The sequence below is a fragment of the Tamandua tetradactyla genome, chromosome 10, assembly GCF_023851605.1.
Source record: "Tamandua tetradactyla isolate mTamTet1 chromosome 10, mTamTet1.pri, whole genome shotgun sequence".
Lineage (NCBI taxonomy): Eukaryota > Metazoa > Chordata > Mammalia > Pilosa > Myrmecophagidae > Tamandua > Tamandua tetradactyla.
Window position 1 is genome coordinate 17,101,514 of NC_135336.1, and position 20,778 is coordinate 17,122,291.

Below are 20,778 nucleotides of genomic sequence, written 5' to 3' on the forward strand. Positions count from 1 at the left end.
TTGGATAATATTTTCCTCTAACATATTGCCTTTTGTATTATATATATCATATCTGATTTTCCTTCTTTCTACACTCTTCTCCATACCTCTCTCTTCTGTCTTTTTGTATCTGACTCTAGTGCTCCCTTTAGTATTTCTTGCAGAGCTGGTCTCTTGGTCACAAATTCTCTCAGTGACTTTTTGTCTGAGAATGTTTTAATTTCTCCCTCATTTTTGAAGGACAATTTTGCTGGATATAGGAGTCTTGGTTGGCAGTTTTTCTCTTTTAGTAATTTAAATATATCATCCCACTGTCTTCTAGCTTCCATGGTTTCTGCTGAGAAATCTACACATAGTCTTATTGGGTTTCCCTTGTATGTGATGGATTGTTTTTCTCTTGCTGCTTTCAAGATCCTCTCTTTCTCTTTGACCTCTGACATTCTAACTAGTGTCTTGGAGAACGCCTATTTGGGTCTAATCTCTTTGGGGTGCGCTGCACTTCTTGGATCTGTAATTTTAGGTCTTTCATAAGAGTTGGGAAATTTTCAGTGATAATTTCTTCCATTAGTTTTTCTCCTCCTTTTCCCTTCTCTTCTCCTTCTGGGACACCCACAACATGTATATTTGTGCGGTTCATATTGTCCTTGAGTTCCCTGATACCCTGTTCAAATTTTTCCATTCTTTTTCGGATAGTTTCTGTTTCTTTTTGGAATTCAGATGTTCCATCCTCCAAATCACTAATTCTATCTTCTGTCTCTTTAAATCTATCATTGTAGGTATCCATTGTTTTTTCCATCTTTTCTACTTTATCCTTCACTTCCATAAGCTCTGTGATTTGTTTTTTCAGTTTTTCTGTTTCTTCTTTTTGTTCAGCCCATGCCTTCTTCATGTCCTCCCTCAATTTATCAATTTCGTTTTTGAAGAGGTTTTCCATTTCTGTTCGTATATTCAGCATTAGTTGTTTCAGCTCCTGTATCTCATTTGAACTATTGGTTTGTTCCTTTGACTGGGCCATATTTTCAATTTGCTGAGCGTGATCTGTTATCTTCTGCTGGCGTCTGGGCATTTAGTCAGATTTCCCTGGGTGTTGGACCCCACAGGTTGAAAGATTTTTCTGTGAAATCTCTGGGTTCTGTTTTTCTTATCCTGCCCAGTAGGTGGCGCTCATGGCACACGTTTGTTTATGGGTTCCACCAGTAAAAGTTGCTGTGGGTCCTTTAACTTTGGAAAACTCTCACCGTGGGGGAGGTTCAGCAGCCAAAGCGGCTTGGAAGAGTGCCAGCCGGCCCGGAGGTCCGAACGCGGGGAGGGTTGCCAGCTGCCGCAGCCCGGGAGAACGCCCGACCGAATTTCCTAGTCGGCCCAGGGCGCCAAACGTCACGGGGAGTGACTTTTTAGGCATAGATATAAGTAAGCATAGCTTCTCTCTTGCAGGAATAAGTTTGGTAGGCGCGAGCCCCAAGATTGAGAGCTTGGCCTATTAAATTGGTTGTACCCAATGCTTGTGAGAATATCAGGGATTCCCCAAATGGGGAAGCTTAATATTTCTTTCTTTTCCTCTGTCCCTCCAGGCAATTATCTGAATACTTTTTTATTCTCTGTCCAAAATACTCTGGGTTGTATTGGGGCATCATAATGACCTGTGCAAACCAACAAGATTTCATTCCCTATTCTTGATTCCATGGAATTATGGCACTCAAATAAACTGACCATACAAGTTTAAAAAATTAGTGTACTATCAAAAGTATAAATTTTGCACCAGATAAACATCTCTTCCTTTGGTCTTACACCGCAGTTGAAGTTTTAAAATATAGACCATATCATCCTGTACCCTTAGTTCTATCCAGATCAGCTTCATTTATGTCTCTAGTTGAACTCTGATCACTTTTTCAACTTTTTAGAGTTGCTTTATGGGGTAATGGTGACTTTCATAGGTTCAGGGCTCTAGCTGTAAGTCTCAGGTGTCACGCAAATACCTGAGGTTCCAGGGAACAACCACGTTATTAGTTCAGCATGTCAGAATTTAGAAATAACAGTTACAGCTCCTGAATAAATGTAACTGCTGTAAGAGTTTACAATTTAGGAACCTTTACAATAGGCCTTAACCTGATAACCCATGTTGTCGATTTCAATTCTCTGAGTCTGTATATTATAATTACTCCCTATAGTGACACATGATAATATTTTTCTTTTTGTTTCTGACATTACAGTCATCATATTATCCTCAATTTTCATTCAGTCAATTGCCACACTCACAACTTCATTCCTTCTTGCAGCTGCTCAGTAGTCCATTGTATGTATACAGCAGAGTTCCCCCTTCCACTCCTCAATCGATGTTTTCTCAGGCCACCTCCATCCATTGGAAATCGTAAACACTGCCAACATAAACACCGGTGTGCAAATGTCCATTCCTATGCCTCCTCTCAGGTCCTCCAAGTATACCCTTAGCAACAGGGTTGCAGATCATACAGCAGCCCCATCCCTAGCCTCCTGTGGAGTCACCACACTGCCCTCCAGAGGGCTTGCATCTCTTTGCTTTCCTACTAACAGTGAATACATCTCTTTCTCCACATTTTCTCCAGCACTTGTAACTCTGTTCATTTTTTAACAGTTTTATTCACACATCATACAATCCAACTTAAGTAAAAATTCACCACCACAATCCATATGAGGACATTTTTGTGTGTGTGTGCATGGGCAGGCACCCAGGAGTCAAACCCAGGTCTCCCATTGAGTTGGCTGTCACCTCACCTTTTTGACAAAGTCTTTTGACATGCAGAAGCATTTGATTTTGAGGAGTTCCCATTTGTCTATTTTTCCTTTTGTTGCTTGTGCCTTGGGTATAAAGTTCAGGAAGTTATCTCCTATTACTAGGTCTTGAAGACGTTTCCCTACATTTTCTTCTAGGAGTTTTATGGTACTAGTTCTTATATTTAGGAGTTTGATCCACTTTGAGTTAATTTTTTTCTTAATTTTTATTAATAAAACCAATCAACATGCAATATGAACATTCTTTTTTATCACATAGTTGTGTATTCATCATCATGATCATTCCTTAGAACATTTGCATCAGTTCAGAAAAAGAAATAAAAAGAAAACAGAAAAGAAATTCATACATACCATACCCCTAACCCCTCCCTTTCATTGATCACTAGCATTTCAATCTACTAGATTTATTTTAACATTTGTTCCCCCTATTATCTTTAATCCATATGTTTTACTCATCTGTCCATAAGGTAGATAAAAGGAGCATCAGACACAAGGTTTTCACAATCACACAGTCACATTGCGAAAGCTATATCATTATTCAATCATCATCAAGAAACATGGCTTCAAGAAACAGCTCTACGTTTTCAGGCAGTTCCCTCCAGCCTCTCTGTTATGCCTTAACTAAAAAGGTGATATGTATTTAATGCGTAAGAATAACCTCCAGGATAACCTCTCGACTCTGTTTGGAATCTTTCAGCCATTACACTTTATTTTGTCTCATTTCTTTCTTCCCCTTTTCGGTCTAGAAGGTTTGAATTAATTTTTGTATAGGGTGTCAGGTAAGGGTCCTCTTTCAGTCTTTTGATTATTGATATCCAGTTCTTACATGCCCATTTATTGAAAAGATTATTTTGTCCCAGTTCAGTGGATTTAGAGGCCTTGTCAAAGATCAGTTGATCATAGATTTGCTGGTCTATTTCTGCACTTGATTCAATCCCATTGATCAATACTTTTATCTTTATGCCAGTACCATACTGTTTTGACCACTGTGGCTTCATAATAAGCTTTGAAATCAGGAAGTTTTAATCCTCTCACTTTGTTCTTCTTTTTAAAGATTTTTTTGGATCTCTTTCCCTTCCAGATGAATTTGGTAACTAACTTTTTCAAGTCTTAAAGTAAGTTGTCAGAATTTTGATTGGTACTGTGTTGAATCTGTAGATCAATTTGGGCAGAATTGACTTCTTCACTACATTTAACCTTCTTATCCATGAGCAGGGAATGTCTACCTATTTAGATCTTCTTTGATTTCTTTTAGCATGGTTATGTAGTTTTCTGTGTACAGGTCCTTTACATCCCTAATTACATTCATTTCTAAATACTTGATTCTTTTAGTTGCTATTTTTTTCCTTAATTGACTCCTCAATCAGGTCATTGCTTGTGTACAGAAACATCACTGATTTTTTTAATGTTAATTTTATGTCCTGCCACCTTGCTGAATTTGCCTACTAGCTCAAGTAACTTTGTTGTAGATTTCTCAAGATTTTTCAAGTACACTATCATGCCATCTGCAAATAATGAAAGTTTTACTTCTTCCTTTCCAATTTGGATGCCTTTTATTTCTTTTTCCTGCCTGATTGCTCTAGCAAGAACTACTGGTAAATGTTGAATAATAATGTGGTAACAGAGGGCACCCTTGGCCCGTTCCCGATCTTAGAGGGAAGGGTTTCAGTCTCTCAGCATTGAGTACAATGGTGGCTATGGGTTTCTCATATATGCTCTTTATTGTATTGAGGAAGTTACCTTTGGTTCCTACCTTTTGAAGTGTTTTTATCAGAAAATGATGCTGAATTTTGTCAAATGTTCTTTCAGCATTGATCGAGATGATCATGTGATTTTCCCCTTTTGATTTGTTAATGTGCTGTATTACATTAATTGATTTTCTTGTGTTGAATCATCCTTGCATTCCTGGTATAAACCCCACTTGGTCATGGTGTCTAATTCTTTTAACGTGTCATTGGATTTGATTTGCCAGCATTTTGTTGAGAATTCTTGCATCTGTGTTCATTAGGGGAGATTGGCCTGTAGTTTTCTTTTCTTATAGCATCTTTACCTGGTTTTGGTATTAGAGTGCTGTTGGAGCTTCATAAAATGAGTGTTCCTTTTTCCTCGATTTTTTGTAAAAGTTTGAGCAGGATTGGTTTTAGTTCTTTTTGGAATGTTTGATAAAATTCCCCTGTGAAGCCATTAGGCCTCGGGCTTTTCTTTGTAGGAAAATTTTTGATGACTGATTGAATCTCTTTACTTGTGGTTGGTTTGTTGACATCTTCTATTTCTTCTTGAGTCAGTGTAGCTTGTTTGAGTGTTTCTAGGAATTTGTCCATTTCGTCTAAGTTGTCTAGTTTGTTGGTATGTAGTTGTTCATAGTATCCTATTAGGATTTTAAAAAATATTTTCAGGGTCTGTGATAATGACTTCCCCTCTCATTTCTTAGTTTTTTGGTTTTTTTTTTTTTTTTAATTTCATGATAAAGTTTTTTGAGGCACAAAAGTTTTTAAATTCAGTAAGTTTCCATTAATCTATTTTTTCTTTTGTTGCTTTGCTTTGGGTGTAAATTCTCAGAAGCCATTAAGGAAGGCCTATGTTTACAAGCTCCTGGGCCCAGAAGTATAATGTGAAGAAAGAAACCTGTTTGTCCACTGGATTACTCTTGCAGGTCTTTCTCAGGTAGTTTATAATCAACTGGCTCAGCAGGGAGGGCTATATAGGGCCTCTTGTGTTGAAACTCTCTGGATGATTGGGTGTTTCTAACGCAATTCTCATGCCTGGAATACTGTGATAAAGGTAACAATTTGGGTAATTAAAAATGCCAGTATTATTGTTTGGTATATAACTCCACTTCTTATTTCCTATAGATGCTAAAATGCAAATGCATAAAAAGTAATGACAAATCTAGGTTTCTGGACCTCCAATTTACAAGGATATAAGTGGTAACAAATACAAAATATGGAGGAAGCCAGAGAAGTACAGAAAAATATATGTACCCACTATTGAAATTAAGTAATTGTTTGATTTGTTATCAAATCAAATTTGATTGTTATATATTTAGGATGTTAAATTTTAACCCCATGGCAACTACAAAAAAAAAAACAGATGAAAACTATATCCAAATAGAAGTGAGAAAGTATCCAGTATGGTACAACACAAAAAAGAAAATAAATTTAAAAGTAAGTTCTAATAGAAGTAAGAGACAAAAAAAGGTATAAGACTTATAAAGGCTAAATACAAAATGGCAGAAGAACTTACATTCAGGATTTATTATCAAGACTTACATTCATTAAGTGTAAATGAATTAAACTCTTAAGTTTAAAGGCAGAGATTGGCAGAATGGATTTAAAAAGTATGATTCAACTATATGCTGTCGTCAAGAGACTCAACTCTTCAAGTCTTGACTTCTCAAAGATGCAGGTACACTGAGGGTGAAGGGGTGGAAAAATATATGCCATGTAGGTAGTAACCAAAAGAGATCTGGGTTGGCTCTACTAATATCAGATAAAATAGACTTTAAGCCAAAACTGGTTATGAAGGACAAAGATGGTCATTATATACTGATAAAAGAGATAATTCAACAGTAAGATATAACAATTACAAATATGTATGCACCTAACAGCAGAGGACCCAAATATATGAAGCAAATACTAACAGATTTGAAGGAAGAAACCAATGGTTCTACATTAATTGTAGGAGACTTTAACACACCACTATCAATAATGGATAGACCATCTAATCAGAAGATCAATAAGGAAGTATAGAACTTTAATGAAATGCTAAACCAACTAAACCTAACAGACATAAATAGAACACAGCATCTGATGAAAACAGAATACACATTCTTCTCAAGTGCACATGAATCATTCTCTAGGATAGATCATATACTGGAGCATGAAACAAGTCTCATTAAACTAAAAAATATTGAAACCATATGATGTATAGTCTCTAATCACAATGGAATGAAACTTGAACTCAATAACAGAGGGAGTGGCATTCCCTCAGTACTTGTGGCCTTCAGCAAGTAAAGCAGGGAAGATGGTGGCAGCATGGCATATGGATGAATTATGGACAACCAGAGGAAGCGCCACCAACTTGAGACAGGCTGGCTGCCCAACTAACCTAGAGCAGCGGCATCAAATCAGGGTCTTTTTTTTTTAAATTATTTGCTATGACCAGTAAGATTTATTCCAAGAAGCAAGGGTAGTTTGACACATGCTAATCAATCAACTTAATGCACTACATAAATGGAACAAAGGAAAAAAAACACATATTACTATTTCAGTAGTTAAAGAAAAGCCTTTGACAGAATCCAGCATCCTTTCTTAATAAACACAAAGAAAACTCAAAATAGAAGGGAATTTTACCATTTTATGTAATTCTGAAAAATAATGTATAATTTTAAATACTTTAAAATTTAATAAAAATTAATCCATGCCAGCATCGTGCTGAGGCTCAACTTTGCCAAGGCTCAGGAAGATTCAGGCGAGCACGTGGGAAGAAATAGGGTCCCTGCTGGCTGGCAGCAGGTGCTGGCCTCCAGTGCAGGGCTGGGGCTCCAGGCTCCCGGGGACCACGTGTGGGTCGCGCCCAGCAGCCAGGGGAACCCAATGCAACTTGCCTGGTGGCCTGAGTAGTTGAGGCCTCTGCGGTTTTGCTTCCCCCTAGCAGGTTCAACACCTGCCTGCTGCCTGCCCCTGCGGACCACACAACTTCCTAAAAGTTAGAATGGGCATAGCCCAAATACCCCTAAGGAGTGGTAGAAAGATCAAAGGTGATGGTGAAGTTATACAGAGAAGGTAGGGTTTAACAAATGAGTATGATTGCTGAATCACTATATTGATATTTCTTCTAGTCTCCAATATCTTAGAGCAGCTAGAAGTAAAAACCTAAAATTGTGAAATTGCAACCCATAGCAAACTCTGAAATCTGTTCTACAATTAATTGTTGTGCTGTGCTTTGAAATTTATTGGGCTTTTTTGTTTATATATTTTTCGCAAAAAAGAGAAAAAATCGATTGTGATGATAAAAAAATATTTATTCCTTCTAGTATCCAATGTTCTGGAGCAGCTAGAAGGAAAAGTCTGAGAAGATGGTATGGTAGCCCATGACCAACTCTGGGATCTGTCCTGTAACTACTTGTTGAAGAGTACTTTGAAAATTATTGCTTTTTTTTTTTTTTTGCTTTGTATATATGTTATACTATACAATAAAAAAAGTTTTTAAAAAGTTAAGAAGTTTTCAACTGATTAATTATAGTAGTAGACAACTCGTACCTTTCTCAGGGGAACGGTCTACTCTCTAACGCTATCTTTGGTAACAATAGCGATCTTAAGCGCATCATATCTTTCTCAGCCACAGAGTAAAGACATCTTTCTTCAGCAGCATGGCTTTGTCCCAGGACAGTGGAACATGGTCCATATTTTTCATATTCTTAAAACCAAACTGGTTGCCAGATAGGGGCTGGAACATGTCACTTGCTGAGCCTCCAGTCTTTTTTTATTGAGATATATCATATATTCACATACCATGTAATTATCTATTTTATACAATCAGTGGTTCACATATCATCATATAGCTATGCATTCATCATCACAATAGATTTTTGAACATTTTCATTACTCAGCAAAATAAAAATAAAAGTAAAAGAGGATGATGCAAGCATAGCTCAGTGGTAGAATATTTGCCTGCCATGTGGGAGGCCCATGTTTATTTCTCGGAAACTGCAATCCCCCCCCGCCCCCCAAAACAAAAACAAAAACAAAAACGAAAAAAACTTTCTTTGAGGGGGCGGTGCAAGGATACTTCAGTGTAGAATTCTCACCTGCCAAGCTGGAGACCCGAGTTCGATTCCCGAATCCTGCACATGTCAAAAAAAAAGAAAAAAAAAACCAAAAGTAAAAGAGAATATCTATAACATCCCATACCATCTGCCCCTCGCTCCCCTATTGTTTATTTATTTTTCATCTTTTTTTTCCTTACTCATCTGTCCATACACTGGATAAAGGAAGTGTGAGTCAAGGTTTTCATAATCACATGAACACACCTTAAAAGCTTTATAGTTATTCAGTCATCTTCAAGAATCAAGGTATAGCTTTTACAATGTGATTGTGAGAAACTTGTGTCTGATGCTCCCTTTATCTAGGATATGGACAGATGAGTCAAAGATATATACTGCATAAGAATAACCTTCAGAATGACCTCCTGACTCTTTGAAATATTTCAGCCACTGAAACTTTATTTTGCCTCATTTCTCTTCCCTCTTTTGGTCAAGAAGGCTTTCTCACTCCCATGTTGCTGGGGCCAGGCTCATCCCCGGGAGTCATGTCCCATGTTGCCAGGGAGATTTACACCCTTGGGAGTCCTATACCACGTAGGAAGAAGGGCGGTGAGTTCACCTGTCTAGCTGAGGCTCCAGTCTTGAAGGAGTCTTTCTGGTCAGATATACTGGATTAAAGCTGTGCAAGATTCCCTTACTTTCTTCAAGTCCACCAATGATGTTGTAAACATAATATGGAAAGAAGAATCTTGAACAGAAGATTGTAGTCCTGGCCTCATTATTGAGAATGTTTATGAATCTTTAGTCTCGCTTCAATAATTTTTGAGATGGTTTCCATAAAAACTGCTGCATCCAATGATTGTTCTGGCTGGTAATTTATAATGTTTTGGGTTGTCCCAGGTATGAATTGAAAATCTTTTACTCAACTGAATATCAGAAGCAACAATTGAAAAATCTTCTCCAGCAGTTGCCAATACAGTACCTCTTTTGAAAGCACAGGGTGAAAAACAAAGCTGCAAGGGAAGTGCAGCTCTGTAAGGCTCCATCCCCGGCTCTTGGCCAGGACACAAGTACATAGTTACTGAGGACAACATTGTGCAGCAACAGCTCCTACTTACTGATTTTTTTCTAACCACTGAATAGTTTTTAATTTAATTTAATATTTGACACAGAAGATTCCACATGCAAATACACATATTAAATATTCAGGGCACTTTGGTTGCAGTTTTGAACCTCAGATATGACAAATACTTGTATAAATGTATCCATGAATTGCATTTGCAATTTATTTTAACAAATTATACCATGATAAAGCTTGACAGAAAATAACTCATGTGAAATATTTTCCTTTGGCATTTGAAAGTTAATCAAGTGCATGCCACAATAGATATTTTTGTTGTTTAAAAATCTCATGATTTTAGTATTACATAATTTTATTCTTAAATTACACCCAGAAATAAGTTTAGAAAACAGCATTACAAAAGATTGGGAGTGAGAAGTGAAAACCACACAAAGCTGCTGATATGGAGGAAATCAGATGTTTTCACTGCCATAAGTCTTCAGTGTGGCCAAACTTAAAAACCCTTCCTCCAAAAAGATGAGGTCGTTCTGGAAAGATATAACAATTCTAGGATAGACTTTGGGTTTTTCTTTAACAACATAACCTCCAAAGACCATCCACATAGATACAATCAGGTATCCAAAGGCTAACACGAAACCAGTGAATAGCTAAATGTGAGCAACTGTTTGACCCAGGTAGCCTTCACTTGTAACCATCACCTTGGACTTGCCCATTCGATACTGCATTGACCATTAGGAAGGCTATTGATGCTATAACACAATAGGCATGGTATGAGTGGTTGAATTCTTCCATAGTAAGATAAATAACAGCTGAATCTATGATTTACACCAGCCTGTACAAAATAGAACACCCACAGCAACGGAAGCAATAGTAGTGTGCTCGCCCCACTGCCAATCAATGTATTCTGAGCATCTCAGTCCTTCAAGAAATCCAAATGTTATTCTAAGTCAGACTGCTCCTGCCCATGAGGTTGGTCCCCAAACTGGTGCCATGTCACTTTATTTTCTGCTAGTTTCAGCCAAGAAAATAAAACATCCACAGGCTGTCAGATGCTGGATGTGACAGCACCTTCTCCAGAGTTCTGCCACACATGTACACCCTGACAGCACTCTCCCAACTGATTTTTCACAAGGATGCCAAGACCATCCAATGGGGAATAGTCTTTTCAAACAATGGCACCGGGACAACTGGAGAACCACATGCAAAAGAATGAAATTGGAATGATGGTTATGTTCAGGTGTCAACTTGGCCAGGTGTTGTTGACCAGTTATCTGGTCAGGTGAGCACTGGTTAACCATTACTAAAAAGATATTTCATGGCTAGTTAATAAAACCAGAATGCTATATTATTAAATCATCAGTCAATTTATTGCATCTGTGGCTGATTACATCTACTATCAACTAAGGGTGTGTCTTCCACAATAAGATAACCCATTCATGTAGACTTTCAGCCAGCCAACGCCTCCTGTGGGGTTTGTCGAGGAACTTCATCAGAGTTGCCAGTCTTGCAGTCTGCCCTATGGATTTTGGATTCTTACATCCCCACAGTTGTGTGAGAAACTTTTATAAAGCTCATCTTTACAGATATCTCCTATTGGTTCTGTTTCTCTAGAGAACCCCTACTCATACAACTTGGTACCAGGAGTGGTTTTTGAGAAACGGGATCTTTAAAATGGGTTTTTATGGTTGGTTTTCTACTCTGATTAGTTTCAAAGGCAGTAATGACTCTATTTCCAATAATCAAGATGGCATGATGTCCATGTCGTGAGTTGTCCATATAATATGCAAAATATCACCATTTGAATATCCTAATCATATTCTTATATGAGATAATGCTCTGTGTGACAGTATTTTTGACACCTTAACAGAGTTTTGTGTAGTTATGAGGTATAATGATCATTGGCTAGTTTTTCTTAGATATGCTGGGTACAATTATGAGAGAAAGGGATGAGCTGAAGGCTTCAAATTTGCAACTTAAATGCCATATGAAATATGTAAAAGTTTCTGTGTGTGCCTTGAAAGAAAATTTTATTTTCTGTAGTCACAGACTTAAAATTTCTGAAAACCAGACCTAGAGTCTCATTGTGCAAGTAGCAGATTTACAATGTAAATTAAATTCTCAAACTTGCAGGATATCTACTGTTAAACTAAAGTCTTTGATGAGAAAAAAACAGGATCCTGAAATTTGGGATGGGGACATATGAGTTGATAATGATGCCAGTGGGGACATGGAAACCACGGGTTATGTTGAGTCATTGCTAGATAGACCTGTAATGGTCTGTCATGAGGAAACAGCTGCCACACCTCCATCCTGCCCTGAGACAGCTACCGGACCTCCAACCTGCCTTTAGGTAACAGTTTCCTAGCCTCCAGTCCACTCTGAGGAGTCTGCCACCCAACCCTCACCTAAAGAGCTTAACCCTTCAGTGCCTGCTAAACCTATAAGCACCTCCCCTGGGGAAACAGCCCTCACTTCTCTGCCTGGAGCAATTAATCCGATTTTCCCAGATGACTCTTCAACAGAATGTCATAAGGTAATTGGCTTGAAAGACACTTCTATACTTTTCATGACCCACCTCTACCATCCCTCTTTTCTTCAAGATCTATAACTAGAGTAAAGTCCCAACAGGCCCCAAAAGGTGAGGTACAAAGTGCAACTCATGAGGAGGCATGGTATACATCAGAAGAACTGCATGAGTTTTCCAATTTATATTAGACAGAAATCAGGGGAATATGTGTGGGAATGGATATTAAGAGTGTGGACTAATGATGGAAGGAATATACAGATCAATCAGGTTGAATTTACTGATATGGGCCCACTAAGCAGAGATTCTGCATTCAGTGTTGTAGCTCGAGGGGTTAGAAAGGGCATTAACAGCTTGTTTGGGTGGTTGACAGAAACATGGATCAAAAGCTGGCTGACATTCCTTAAGGTTGAAAATGCCAGAACTGCCCTGGTATAATGTAGATGAGGGGATCTAAAGGCTTAGAGAGATTGTAATGTTAGAATGGATTTATCATAGAAGACCTGCTCACACACCCCAGGAATGTTCAGAGGACACACTTTTTAACAAGAATTTGAGGAGTAAATTTGTGAGAATAGCTCCATCATCCCTGATGAACTCTGTGGTCACCCTTTCCTGCAGGTCAGATATTACTGTGGGAACTGCCATTACTGAGTTGGAATCTTTAAACACAATAGGAATAATCAGATCCTGAGTTGGCAGAAGCCACATTGCAGCACTTCATCACCAAAGACAAGGTGAGTATGGCTACCACAATGGACAGAAGACTCAAAGCACCAGTGAAAATTATCTGACTCATAGAGACTTATGTTGTTGGCTAGTAGATCATGGGGTACCTAGAAGTAAAATAGATGGGCAGTCTACTAAATTTTTGATTGAGCTGTACGAGCAGAAGAATTCTAGGTCAAAAGAACAAAAATTTAATTCGAATCACAAAAACAGACAGTCATGGCTCCTTAATCAATTCCCAGACATGAGACAGTTTACAGACCCAGTGCCCTTTGAATGAGGGGACTGCCAGGTACCTTTGGAGAAGGACCATTTTACACCGCCAAAAATTTAACAACTGTTAACCTTCCTCCTAACCCTCCCCAAGGAGACCTATAGCATTTTACCAGTGTAACTGTGCTCTGGGGAAAAGGAAATGATCAAATATTTGGGGGATTATTAGACACTGGCTCAGAAGTGACAGTAATTTCAGGAGACCCAAAATGTCAGTCCAGTCCACCATTCAGAGCAGGGGCTTATCGAGGTCAGGTGATCAATGGTGTTTTAGCTCAGAAACAACTCACAGTGGGTCCAGTGGGTCCCTGGACCAATTCTGTGGTTATTTCCCCAGTTCTGGAATGCATGATTGGATCAACATACTCAGCAGGTGGAAGAATCCCCACATTGGTTCCCTGACTCATAAAGTGAGGCCCGTTATGGTAGGAAAGGCCAAGTGGAAGCCATTAGAACTTCCCTTACCTACCAAATAATAAATCAGAAGCAATACCAGATGCCTGGAAGGATTGCAGAGATTAGTGCCACTTTTAAGGACTGGAAGCATGCAGCCATGGTGATTCCTACCAAATCCCCATTCAACGCTCCTATTTGGCCTGTACAGAAAACAGATAGGTCTTGGAAGATGACAGTGGATTATTGTAAACTTAACCAGGTGGTGACTCCAATTGCAGCTGTTATTCCAGATGTGGTATCATTGCTTGAGCAAATCAACACATCCCCTGGTACCTGGCATGCAGCTATTGATCTGGCAAATGTTTTTTCTTCAATTGCTGTTAATAGGACCACCAGAAACAATTTGCTCTCAGCTGGCAAGGCCAGCGGTATACCTTCACTGTCTTACCTCAGGGGTATATCAACTCTCCAGCCTTATGTCATAATCTTGTCTGCAGGGAATTTGATTATTTCTCCCTCCCACAAGACATGACATTGGTTTATTATATTGATGATATCATGCTGATTGGACCTAGTGAGCAAGAAGTAGCAACTACTCTAGACTTATACATAGAGCATTTGCATATCAGAGGATGGGGGATAAATCCAACAAAAATACAGGGGCATTCCACTTCAGTGAAAATTCTAGGTATTCAGTGCTGTGGGGCATGTTGAGAAATCCTTTCTAAGGTGAAGGATAAATTATTGCATCTGGTGCCTCCTATGGCCTAAAAAAAAGAAATACAATACCTAGTTGGCCTCTTTGGATTTTGAAGACAACATATTCCTCATTTGGGTGTGTTGCTCTGGCCTATTTACTGAGTGGCCAGATAAGCTGCTAGTTTTGAGTGGAGACTGGTATAAAAAGGGGCTTTGTGAAAGGTCCAGTCTGCTGTGCTAACTGCTTTGCCACTTGGGCCATATGATCCAGCAGATCCAACTTAGTTCTGAAAGTGTCAATGCAAATACAGAGGCCATCTGGAGCCTTTGGCAGGCCCCTATAGGAGGATCACAATGCAGGCCCTTAGGATTTTGGAGTAAAACCTTACCATCCTCTGCAGATTACTCTCCTTTTGAGAAACAGCTTAGGGCCTGCTACTGGACTTTAGTAGAGACTGAATGCTTAACCATGGGCCACTGAGTTACCATGAGGCCTGAGTTGCCAATCATAAGCTGGATGTTGCCTGACCCACCAAGCCATAAAGTTGGGCATGTACAGCAGCACTTCATCATAAAATGGAAATGATGTATAAGAGATAGGGCTCGAGAGGGTACTGAAGGCACAAGTAAGTTACATAAAGAAGTGACCCAAATGCCCATGGCTCCCACTCCTGCCATATACATTTTATTTCCCAGAACTATGGCCTCTTGGGGACTTCCTCACAATCAGTTGGCTGAGGAAAAGAATACTCCAGTCTGGTTCACAGATGATTCTGCATAATATGCAGGTACCACCAAGAAGTGGACAGCTGCAGAATTAGAGTCCTTTCTGGGATGTCCCTGAAAGACAAGTGATGAGGGGAAATCCTCCCAGAGGGCAGAACTTTGAGCAGTGCACCTGGGTGTTCATTTTGCTTGGAAGGAGAACTGACCAAAGGTGTGTTTGTATACTGACTCATGGGTTGTTGCTAATAGTTTAACTGGATGGTTAGAGACTCAGAAGGAGCGTGATTAGAAAATCTATGACAAAGAGGTCTGGGGAAGAGGTATGTGATAAACATTTCTGAGTGAGAAAAAAATGTGAAGATATTTGTGTCCCTTGTGAATGCTTACCTGAGGGTGACTTCAGCAGAGGAAGCTTTTAATAATCTAGTGGAAAAGAAGACCTGTTCTGTGGATACAAGTCATCCTCTTTCTCCAGTCACTCCTGTCATTGCCCAATGGGCTCATGGAAAAAGTTGGCATGATGGTAGGGATGGAGGTTATATATGGGCTCAGCAATATGGACTTCCACTCACCAAGATTGTCCTGGCTACAGCCACTGCTGAGTGCCCAGTCTGCCAGCAGCAGAGACCTACACTCAGTCCTCCATATGGTACCATTCCCTGAGGTGATCAGCCTGCTATCTGGTGACAGGTTGATTACAATAGACCATGTCCATCATGGAAGGGGCAGCAATTTGTTCCAACTGGAATAGGCACATACTCTAAATATGGACTTGCCTTCCCTGCACACAATGCAGCAAATGAAGTGCAGGAATGGGCACATACTCATGGATTTTTCTGGTTTTATCATGTTTCCCATCATCCAGAGGCAGCTGGGTTGACAGAATGTTGGATTGACCTTTTGAAGACCCAATTGTGGCACAAAATGCATGACAATACCTTGTAGAGCTGGGGCAATGTTCTCCTGGAGGCTGTGTATACTCTGAATTAGCATCCACTCTATGGTGCTGGTTTCTCCCATGGCCAGGATTTATGGGTGCAGGAATCAAGGGGGTGGAAATGGGAGTGGCACCCCTCACTATCACCCCTGGTGAGCCACTAGAAACATTTTTGCTTCCTGTTCCTGAAACCTTAAGCTCTGCTGGTCTATAGGTCTCTGCTGGTTTGAAAGTATTACATCCCCAGAAAAGCCATGCTTTAATCTTGTTCCTATCTTGTAGAGGCAGTCATTTCTTTTAATCCTAATTCAATACTGTTGTTGGAAACTTTTGATTAGATTTTCTCCCCGGAGATGTGACGCACCCAATTGTGAGTGTGATCTTTTTATTGGTTGGAGATGTGACTCTACCCATTCCAAGTAGGTCTTAACTAGTTTACTGAAGTCCTTTAAAAGAGGAAACATTTTGAAGAAACCTCAGAGCAGACAGAGCCAACAGAAATGACAGAAGCCTCAGAGCCAATCACAGCAGAGCTGACACAGATGCTGACATGTAGAGAACTGAGACACAAATCCTTGGAGACGCTTGGAGCCCAGCAGCCATCGCCATGAGATGTTAAGCAAGCCAAAACCTGGAGAGAGCTGAGGGAAGCCAAAAGATGAAACCCAGCCCTGGAGAAGTAAGTGGGGAACCCCCAAAGGAACAGAGGCTGAAAGAAGCAGAGCCAGGAGCAAGGGATCAGCAGATGCCACCCATCGGCCTTTCTTGAGCAAAGTTAACCTCTTGCTGGTGCCTTAATTTAGACACCTTCACTTCCTTAGAATTGTAAATTTACAACTTATTGAACTCCCCTTTATAAAAGCCATTCCATTTCTCATATACTTCATGCTGGAAGCTTTTAAACTAACACAAGTTCTTAGTTCCAAGAGGAGGAGTGCTCCTACCAAGAGATACAATGATTCAATTGAACTGGAAGTTAAGACTGCCACCAGGCCACTTTGGGCTTTTCATGCCTCTGAATCAACAGGCAAGAAAGTGGATTACTATACTGGCTAGGGTGATTGATCCTGACTATCAGGAGAAATAAGACAGTAACTACAGTAACTACAAAATGAAGATAAAGAAGAGAGTTCCTGAAATACAGGCGATCCCCTAGGGCATCTCTTAGTACTACCATGCCCTGTGATTAAATCGATGAAAAACTGCAACAAACCAACCTAGGCAGGGCTACCAATGGCCCAGAAGCTTCTGGAATGAAGGTCTGGTTCACCCCACCAGACAAAGAACCATGGCCAGCTGAAGTAAGGGGTAAAGGGAGCACATGGAATGGGAAAAAGGTAGTGATAAGTATGTACTACAACCACGTGACCAGTTATAGAAAGGAAGACTGTGTTGGTATGAATATTTCCTCATTGTTTTGTTATGAGCCTGTTTTTGTTTGTACGTAAAGCAAATATCTTGTCTTCTTCCTATCATATGACCTAGGTTGTATTGTTCATATCATAGTATTTAAGTTATACTATATTTATAGTTTAAGAGTGAATGTTACCTAAATACCTGCACCTTATTGTGGATTTAATGCATTTCTGTTATACATAGGACAGTTGAGTATTGTTAGGTGAGACACATGTCTATTATTGTGTTCTATTTAGAGATTAAGCATGGTTTAAGGTGATGTATATAGTTGCCAAGTTGACAAGGGGTGGAATGTGATGGTAAGATTCAGGTGCCAACTTGGCCAGGTAATGGTGCCCAGTTGCTGGTCAAGCAAGCACTGGCCTAACCATTACTGCAAGGATATTTTGTAGCTAGTTAATAAACCAGAAGGCTGGTCATAAGTTCATTGCATCTGTGGCTAATTACATCTGTGATCAACTAAGGGGATGTCTTCCACAATGAGAGAATCCAATCAGTTGAATTTAGTACAGTCAGGTGAAGACTTATAAGGGAGAAAATTTTCATTTTGTCAGATAGCCAGCCTCACCTGTGGAGTTCACCAAGGAATTTCATTGGAGTTGCCAGCATTATGGCCTGGCTTACAGATTTTGGACTCTTACATCCCTACAGTTGTGTGAGACACTATTATAAATCTCATATTTACAGATATATCCTATTGGTTCTGCTTCTCTAGAAAGCCCTGAATAATACATCATTCAATGAGGAATAATCTTTTCAAACAATGGTACTGGGACCACTGGAGAGCCACATGTGAAAGAATGAATTTGAAGCCCAACCTCACACCATATACAAAAATTAATTTGATATTTATGAATAACCTAAATATAAGTGCTAAAATCATAAAAGTCATAAAAGAAAACAGGGGAAAGCCCTCAGGAACTTGTTTTAGGTGATGGATCCATAGAAATGACACCAAGAGCATGAACAACAAAAGAAAACTTAGATAATTGGACTTTATCAAAATTGAAAACTTCTGAGCATTAAAGGGCATTATAAAAAGAAAATAAAAAGACAACCTATTGAATGGTGGGAAATATTTTGAACTCTTATAACTGATATGAGTTTAATATCCAGAATATGTAAAATACACCTACAACTCAATAGCAAAAAGACAGAAACCCAATTTTAAAATTGGCAAAGGAGTTGAACAGATATTTGTCCAAAAAAGATATACAAATGCCAACAAGCACATGAAAAGATGCCCAATATCATTAATCATTAGAGAAATGTGAATCAAAGTCACAATGAGATACTAGTTCACACCCACTAGGATGACTAGAATAAAAAATTCTGATAGTAGAAGTGTTGGTGAGAATGAACTTGGTACGTGAAATCATTGCCCTCCCCTACTACGTGGGATATGACATACAGGGGTGAAAGTCTCCCTGGTGGTGTGAGAGATGACTCCTAGGGATGAGTCTGACCCTGTCACTGCAGGACCAAAAATTCCATCCTGACCAAAATAGGGAAAAGAAGTATAACTAATAAGGTATCAGTGGCTGAGAGAGTTCAAATACAGTTTAGAGGCTACTCTGGAGGTCACTCTTATATAAGCTTCAGTTAAACTTTGCTACCACCATATCTTGCCAACCCCCAACCAAAACCATTCCAGCCAATCCTAAAAAACACCTAGGGCAATATATAAGATTCTACAAAGATTCCATGCAATAGGGTAACTTTCCAGAAACCTACAACCTCCAGATGGTTCCCTGAACCAGAGAAGTTCTGAAACCTAGAGGGTCCAGCCTCTCCAGAATATCAGCTAGTTCCATCTCCCTACACCATATTATTGACAGCCCCTTTCAACATGAAAAAGTTAGAATGGGCATAGCCAAAATACCCCTAAAGAGTGGGATAGAAAGATCAAAGGTGATGATAGAGTTATACAGAGAAGGCAGGGTTTAACAAACGAATATGATTGCTGAATCATTAAATTGATATTTCTTTTTAGTCTCCAGTATCTTAGGGCAGTTAGAAATAAAAACCTAAAATTGTGGACTTGTAATGCATACCAAACTCTGAAATCTGTTGTACAACTAATTGTTGTGCTGTGCTTTAAAATTTATTGCTATTTTGTATATATGTTATTTTTCACAAAAAAGGAAAGTCAATCGTGATGATAAATAAATATTTATTTCTTCTAGCCTCCAATCTTCTGGAGCACCTAGAAGGAAAAATCTGAAATGATGGTATGGTAACTGTTCTAGTTTGCTAGCTGCTGGAATGCAATACATCAGAGATGGATTGGCTTTTAATAAAAGGGGATTTATCTCATTAGTTCTTCAGAGGAAAGGCAGCTAACTTTCAACTGAGGTTCTTTCTTATGTGGGAAGGCACAGGGTGATCTCTGCTGGCCTTTTCTCCAGGCCTCTGTGTTCCAACAACTTTCCCTGGGGTGATTTCTTTCTGCGTCTCCAAAGGCCTTGGCTGAGCTGCGAGTGCTGAGATGAGGGTTCTTTCTTATGTGGGAAGGCACAGGGTGATCTCTGCTGGCCTTTTCTCCAGGCCTCTGTGTTCCAACAACTTTTCCTGGGGTGATTTCTTTCTGCGTCTCCAAAGGCCTTGGCTGAGCTGCGAGTGCTGAGATGAGGTATGCTAAGCTGCTTGGGCTGTGCTACGTTGAGCTCTCTCATTTAAGCACCAGCCAATTAAATCAAACATCATTCAGCACAGCAGGCACTCCTCTTAGCTGACTGCAGATGTAATGAGCAACAGATGAGGTTCACGTACCATTGGCTCATGTCCACGGCAACAGAACTAGGTACCTTCACCTGGCCAAACTGACAACTGAATCTAACTACCACAGTAACCCATGGCAAATTCTGGGATCTGTCCTGTAACTATGTGTTGAAGAGTACTTTGAAAATTATTGTTTTTTCTTTCTTTATTTCGTATAAATGTTATATTGTACAATGAAAAAGTTTTTTAAAAAATGTTGGCAAGAATGGGAAAAAAATAGAATGTTCATACAATGCTGTCAGAAATATAAAATTGTGCAGCCATTTTAGAAAACAGTTGGCAGTTCCTCAATTGATAAAACCTAGCATTGCCATCTGACCTACGATGAGAAATTAACACATATGCCCAAACAAAACATGTAAGCAAATGATCATAGCAGCATTTTTCATAATCACCAAAGAGTGGAAGCAATCCAAAAGTCAAGCAACCAAGGAATGGGTAAACAAAATGTACTATATCCATATAATGGCATATTATTCAACCAGAAAAAGGGATGAAGTACAGATATATGCTATATCACGGATGACCCTCAAACATGTTATGCCACATGAATGAAGCCAGACACAAAAGCTCACATATTTTATGATTCCATTCATACAGAAGTTCAGAATAGGGAAATTATAAAGACAAAGTAAATTAGCAGTTGCTTAGGGCTGAAGGTATGAGGGAATTGGTGTGATGGCCAGAGGATGTGGGGTTTCTTT

General features: G+C 39.3%; 2 pseudogenes; both read right to left on the reverse strand.

Annotated features, from left to right (window-relative positions):
- Positions 1–7,188: 7,188 nt before the first annotated feature.
- Positions 7,189–9,606, reverse strand: LOC143648933 (proteasome subunit beta type-1 pseudogene; annotated as a pseudogene).
- A 449-nt stretch (positions 9,607–10,055) lies between these two features.
- On the reverse strand, positions 10,056–17,902 carry LOC143648934 (transmembrane protein 50A pseudogene; annotated as a pseudogene).
- Between the last annotated feature and the right edge of the window lie 2,876 nt (positions 17,903–20,778).